The sequence below is a fragment of the Equus quagga genome, chromosome 11 (genome assembly GCF_021613505.1).
Source record: "Equus quagga isolate Etosha38 chromosome 11, UCLA_HA_Equagga_1.0, whole genome shotgun sequence".
Lineage (NCBI taxonomy): Eukaryota > Metazoa > Chordata > Mammalia > Perissodactyla > Equidae > Equus > Equus quagga.
The window spans coordinates 5,998,725-6,005,800 of NC_060277.1; positions in this window are offsets into that span (position 1 = coordinate 5,998,725).

The following is a 7,076-nucleotide window of genomic DNA, read 5'->3' on the forward strand; positions in this document are numbered from 1 at the left end:
TTTTTTTAATCGTGGTTACATTGGTATATAACATAAATGTCAGGTGTACATTGTTATATATTTCAATGTGTGTAGATTATATCGTATTCACCACCCTAAGACTAATTACAATCCATCACCATACACATGTGCCTAATCACCCTTTTCGTCCTCCTCCCTCCCTCGTTCCTCTCTGATAATCACCAATCCAATCTATGTTTCTATGTGTTTGTTTGTTCTTACCTTCTACTTATGAGTAAGATCATAGGGTATTTGAGTATTCGACGTTCTCTCTCTGACTTATTTCACTTAGCATAATACTGTCAAGTTCCATCCATATTGTCACAAATGGCCAGATTTCGGCTTTTCTTACGGCTGAGCAGTATTCCATTGTGTATATACACCACATCTTCTTTATCCATTCATCCCTTGGTGGGCACCTAGGTTGCTTCCAAGTCTTGGCTATTGTGAATAAGGCTGTGATGAACACAGCGGTGCATCTATCTTTATGTATTTGTATTTTCATGCTCTTTGGATAAATGCCCAGCAGTAGAATAACTGGATCATATGGTAGTTCTATTCTTAATTGTTTGAGGAATCTCTGTACTGTTTTCCACAGTGGCTGCACCAGTTTGCACTCCCACCAGCAGTGTATGAAGATTCCCTTCTCTCCACTTCCTCTCCAACACTTATTGTTTCCTGTCTTGTTAATTATAGCCATTCTGATGGGAGTGAGGTGATATCTCATTGTAGTTTTGATTTGCATTTTCCTGGTAGTTAATGATGTTGAGCATCTTTTCTTGTGCCTGTTGGCCATCCATATATCTTCTTCGGAAAAATGTCTGTTCAGATCTTTAAAGATTGTTAGAATAAATTGAACAAGATGCAAAGAAACAGAAAGATATTCCATGCTCTTGGTTTGGAAGAATTAACATAGTTAAAATGTCCATACTTCCTAAAGCAATCTACAGATTCAAAGTTCCAACAACGTTTTTTACAGAAATAGAACAAAGAATCCTAAAATTTATATGGAACAAACAACAAAAGATCTGGAATAGCCAAAGGAATCCTGAGGAAAAGAACAAAGCTGGAGATATCATACTCCCTGATTTCAAAATATACTACAAAGCTATAGTAACAGCATGGTACTGGCACAAAAACAGACACACAGATCAATGGAACAGAATCGAGAGCCCAGAAATAAACCCACACATTTATGGACAGCTAATATTCGACAAGGGAGCCAAGAACAAACAATGGAGAAAGGAAAGTCTCTTCAATAAATCATTTTGGGAAAACTGGACAGCCACATGAAAAAGAATGAAAGTAGACCACTATCTTACACTATACACAAAAATTAACTCAAAATGGATTAAAGACTTGAATGTAAGGCCTGGAATCATTAAACTTTTGGAAGAAAACAGGCAGTATGCTCTTCAACATCGGTCTTAGCAGCGTATTTTCAAGTATGATGTCTGACCAGGGAAGAGAAATAACAGATAAAATAAACAAAGGAGACTACATCCAACTAAAAATCTTCTGCACAGCAAAGGAAACCATCAACAAAACAAAACGAAACCTAACAACTGGGAGAAGATGTTTGCAAACCATATACCGGATAAGGGGTTAATATACAAACTGTACAAAGAACTCATATAGCTCAACAACAAAAAAACTAATAATGCAATTTTTAAAATGGGCAGAAATGACTTTTAAGAGCAATTGTGTCAACAGGAGTTCTGAAGTTAGGATATAAAACAAAGATCCATCAGCCAGCCCTTCACTAAGGCTCTAGCCAATACCGTATCAGAATCAAGTGTCTAATAACAGTATCAAGCATGGTGGTTCAAAGAATTATATTTAAAAATTTGTAGATTGCTTTATATTTTCAATAAAATTGGTTATTTTTCTGCAATCTAATTTTTAAGGCCCATCTAAGTGCTTTCACATTGGGATCCACAGGCTCGCGGTAATTTTCAGAGCGAGTAACAGATCATAAGAGCAGCACTTTTCGCTTTTCTCAGTATGTTTCATGTGTTATCTCACTGAATCCTCACAACACGTATTAAATTATGTCATTCTGCTGATGAAAATGAACCACACGGAGTTCACACAACACGGTCCAGGATCGGTGCCTTTAAACACTTGTGTGCACTTCCTCTGCCGGTGCTTTCCCGCAAGCTCTTGGCAGGCCCTTCCATGGAGCACTAGTTTGTACAAATTGGCTCCGTTGGTCCACATTTACGAAAGTGTATTCTTTGGAACACTAGAACGAGATGCACAGATTGCTGGCACATTTTGTTTTTAATTACAGTCAAAGTTTTTTTATTTTTAACTAAAAAAAATCCTAGGAACTTTTGACATATTAATGTACACTGTCTACTTTTCAAAGGGACATAATAATGCTTAGTGCTTCCTAAATATATAGACCCTTTTGTAATGGAGTATCCCAGGTCTATTAGTCAAGGTTCTCCAGAGACACACAACTAATAAGATATTATATACATATATATACACATACACACACACAGAAAATAAGATTTATTTATTTATTTGTTTGTTTTAAGGAATCAGCTCACACAATCATAGTCTGGCAAGTCAAAAGTCTGCAGGGTGGGCTGGCACACTGGAGACACAGGGAGGAGTCAATATGCAGTTCAAGTCCCAAGAACTCATGTTGCAGATGAGGTCTGAAGGTAGTCTTCTGGAGAATTCCCTCTTGCTTGGGGAAGTCAGACTTTGTTCTATTCGGACCTTTCACTGATTGAATGAGGCCCACCCACATTATGGAGAGCAATCCGTTTTTCTCAAAGTCCACAGATTTAAATGGACCAAAAACACCTTCACAGAAACATCCAGAATAGACCCAGGCAAATTAACACATAAAATTAACCGTCACACCTGGAGATTAGAATTCCACAGAACTCATCTTAGAAAACACTGCTGTAGCTGAATTATCTGGTCCTTGAATGCAAGACCTGGGTTTTGAAATTCTTGTATCCTTGAATATCTTGAAGTAGTAGATAGTAACAGACTGTGATTGTGGTAATATAGAATGAGCACTGAAATTGCAGTCAAAAACATGGAGTCAAATCCCAGCTCAGCACTCTACTAACTTTGAGGTCTTGAGCAAATAATTAAAATTCTATGCTTCTCAGGTTTGTTACGTGTGAACTGGGAGTAATCATGACTATATCACAAGATTGGGGAATTAATTGAGGAGATATGTGAAAGTGTTTGGTATATGGTGTAAAGTGAAAAATGTTTCATAAAGCAAACAGTTATGACTTCACGATGACAGACTACATCAAAACATGACAATGTCAAAGTACATCTCTGGAAATCAGCATGCTTCGTGTTATTTTTATGTTATCAAATTTGGGTATAGGTTAAACCATGCAAAATTGTCAATCTTTAGCAGTTTCTGAGCAACAAGAATGGCAATTTCATATGGCTTATCCTAACACTGTAATGTGAATAGAGGGTAAAATGCAGACTTGTACTCAGGGTTACCACTAACTAGAATTTGACATACTCCATTCATTTTTGTCTCTGCCCACAAGGAGATTTTGGGACAAGGTGACTCAGAGTACCTATTAAACAAAACAAAAAGAAAAAAATGTGATCACATTTTGAGTTGGTTATAACTTTTAAAAAGTCTTCCTTATCTAGTTTTTTATTATTAAGGAGGATGCCAATAAATGGTTATGAGAGGTCTGAGAGGACCAGCAATTTTTCCTAACAGCCATGCGGGCTTCCTACTGCTCCTTGAATGCACCAGGCACGCGCCTTGATAGCTTCCGCCACCTGTCTGCCTGGTCAACGCCTCACCTCCTCCAAGTCTTTGCTCACCTTCTCAAGGAGGCCCACCTTGTCCAGTCTCTTTAGTATTTTTTGCAACCTTCCCCTCACATCCTCACAACTTATTGTCCTGGTTCTTCTCACTCTACTTTACTTCTCCTTTTTTTCCATGGCACTTACCATTTTCTAACATGTATAATTCAATTTTCTTATTTGTTGTATCTATTATTTATTGTGTGTTTTCTCTTTTAGAATACAAGTTTCTCAAGGATCGGGATCTTTGTTGAGTTTATTCACTAACTATCCAAAGCCCCTAGAACAATGCCCGGAACATAACAGAAGCTCCATAAACATTAGTTGAATAGATAGATTTACGAGAAAGTCTTGAATAGGCAGGACATGCAACTGAAGTGACTAGGAAAAGGTAGTTGGTTTCAGATTCAAAGGGACAGCAAGAGAGGAAGACATTGAGTATTGAAGTCATCAACTAAAGAGTTGATTCTAAATTTCTGTTCTTAATTTGCGGAAAACTCTGCTTAAATTCTGTAATGAGGTGATAGTTGACAAAATCTCTGCAGAATAAACCCATTTTCTGAGATGAGATCCAGGCAGATCTGGAGGATAAATGAAATTACTTCCAAGGCCAGTTGACCTAAGCTACTGTGGCCAGCCTATTTCTGGTTTTTTCAATAGCCCAGAGTAACAGGATTGACCACGCTATGGTTCCTTTTTTTTTTGTCTTAAATTGCTAATGTGGCCATAACTTATAAAAATATTCTTGGTTCTAACCAATGAACGAGGATTGTAATACAGACAGGCTAAATTTAAAGATCAGGGCAACCACAAACCATGATGGAGGACGCTATTAATGTGACTAACGCATCCTGGCAGGAAGTATAAGAGTCAAACCTCCAAATCACAGGGAAAAGATCAACCTGACACAATCCACAAATTTGAGTCACTGAGACTGTGCCCTCGCCCATGTAAGGCAGAAGCGATTGACTGGTTAGTTCAAAGAGAGTGCTTTCTATAGGATTGAGAGAGGGTGATGCCAGTGTGTTAGAGCCTCCGTTGTACACATTCTGTGTCTCGTAACTTGTTGAATCCCCACAACAACTTTATGGGGCAGGTACTAAATGATCCCCCTTTTATAGATGAGAAAACCAAGTTGTAGAGTTTAAGCAACCTGCTCCAGGTCACACAGCTAGGAAGCCAGGATTCAAACCTCTGTGTCTGCCATTTAGGAACTCAAGGGCTTATCATACACTACTGCCTCATAACACCCAAGTGAGAATCGATGATTCTTTAGGAAATTATTATAAACAAAATTGATAGACATCACATGAAATACAAGATACCGTGCTAATTAGGCAAATTTTCCTAATTTCAACAAATATGAAAAATTGTTTAAGGTCTTTGTCTATCCCTTAGAGATAGAGAACACTATTCTTTAGTGGAGGGAGCCTTAAGAAATGAACTAGCTGGCCTCTCTGGATTTCTTCTTGACTATAAATCTTTAATTTACACAGTGAGAAACATAACATGTTAGGATAAGAGAACCAGCCCAGCTCTAAGTTCAGTGCTGTACCTTACTAGTCGTTATCTGGCTACATTTATACTGTGGATTTGGGATGAGTGAGAATTGCATGAATTCTCTGTCATTGGAAGGCTGAGGTTTTTTCTGTCTGGAAGTTTGTTCAAGCGTGAGTCCATGATTGAGGGAGTGATTGTGGTCTGCCAAGGGTGCTGTGTAAAAAGGAAGTCGTTTCTTCCAACAACCTTGTTTGTGTTTTTGAAAACTGTTTCAGTTTATGTCCTGTTTCCATTCCCATGCCCAGCCCTCCCAAAGTAAACAGATGACAAGGAGTGGTGGTGGGGCAGTGGTGAAGCAGGGGTGGAGATGGAGGTGGAGGAAGGAAGAGATTTCCCTAGGGCAAGAGGATTGTCAGAGAACCCAAATGTAATTTGCAAATGAATTCAGATGCCCAAACCAGATGGGGTTTACAAGGTCAAGATCAGCCCAAACTAAAGCATAGATACAGACTTCTAGAAATTCCATTTACTTATTCTAAAATGATGAAACACTGATGGGACATTCTTGTACTAAATTCTGGCTAAATTAGTGGCTAAAGATGAATCCTTGGCACATCCATAGGTGTACCTCTTTATCCCATTTATCTCCATCCATCTACTTCTACTTGTCCAGAAAACTCATTTGTTCGTGATACTTTCTTGAAGAACAGACCCTGAGCTCCCTTAACTCCAGCTATGGCGCTAAAACCCCTGAAGGGTGAAAGAAAGACAAGGAAGGAAGGAAGGAAGGGAGGGAGGGTTCGAGGGAGGGAGGAAGGAAGGAAGGCAGGAAGGAAGGAAGGAAAGGGAAGGAAAAAGAAAGAGAAAGGAATGAAGGAAAGGTAGGAAGGAAGAAAATAAGGAAGGAAGGAAGGAGGGTAGCAAGGAAGAAAGAGGGAAAGAGAGGGAAAAAAAGAGAAAGAAAAATAAAGAAATGGATTGAGAAAATAAATTTCCAGAATTTTATCTAAATCTGGAAAATAAGCCAAGAATTAGAATTTCCCTTCTTTCCAAGTCTGCTCCTAAGACCTTAGGTGACCTCACTTGGACTAGAAATTTCCCTTTCTACAAACAAGAATTAATTGTAATTTTTGATTCAGTAACATTGGAATTACCAAAAATGTCCTTCTTCTATGGCTGCCTATCAAAATACACGTAACTAGAATAGCAGTAATAAATGGTTCCCTTTCTTTGAAAGCAGGCAATTCTGTTGTATTAAATTCTCACTTATATTAAAAGCAGTTATCAAAATTTTAGTTGATCACATATTTCAATGTAAGCAGAATAAAAAGGAAAGACAGTCACATTACCTGAGATGATATAGTTTTATTGTCCAAAAGTCAAAATACACCTCAAGAGGACTGGGGTGATTGGTCATGGATGCTAATATGGATTCTTACTACACCCACATGAAACTCCATTAATTCTCAGCTAAATATGTCTTGGGTACCAGTTTGTAAAAGATCAAGACATTTTTTGAAATGTCAAGCAGTCATTTCTTTACTTACTCCAGTAAGTTACACTTTCTGATAGAAAGGGTTTTCTAAAGCCCCAAAAGTATTTTCCTGAAAAATTTGAAATTCCCCTGAAAAAAAAACCAAAAGTAACAAGGATTGACGTTTCCCCACATCCTATGTTCAAATACTACATTCAAAGGAGAGCTATGGCCAGGGGCCATGGGTTAATATGGTTCAATTGTTATAATCATTGGTTGATAGAATTAT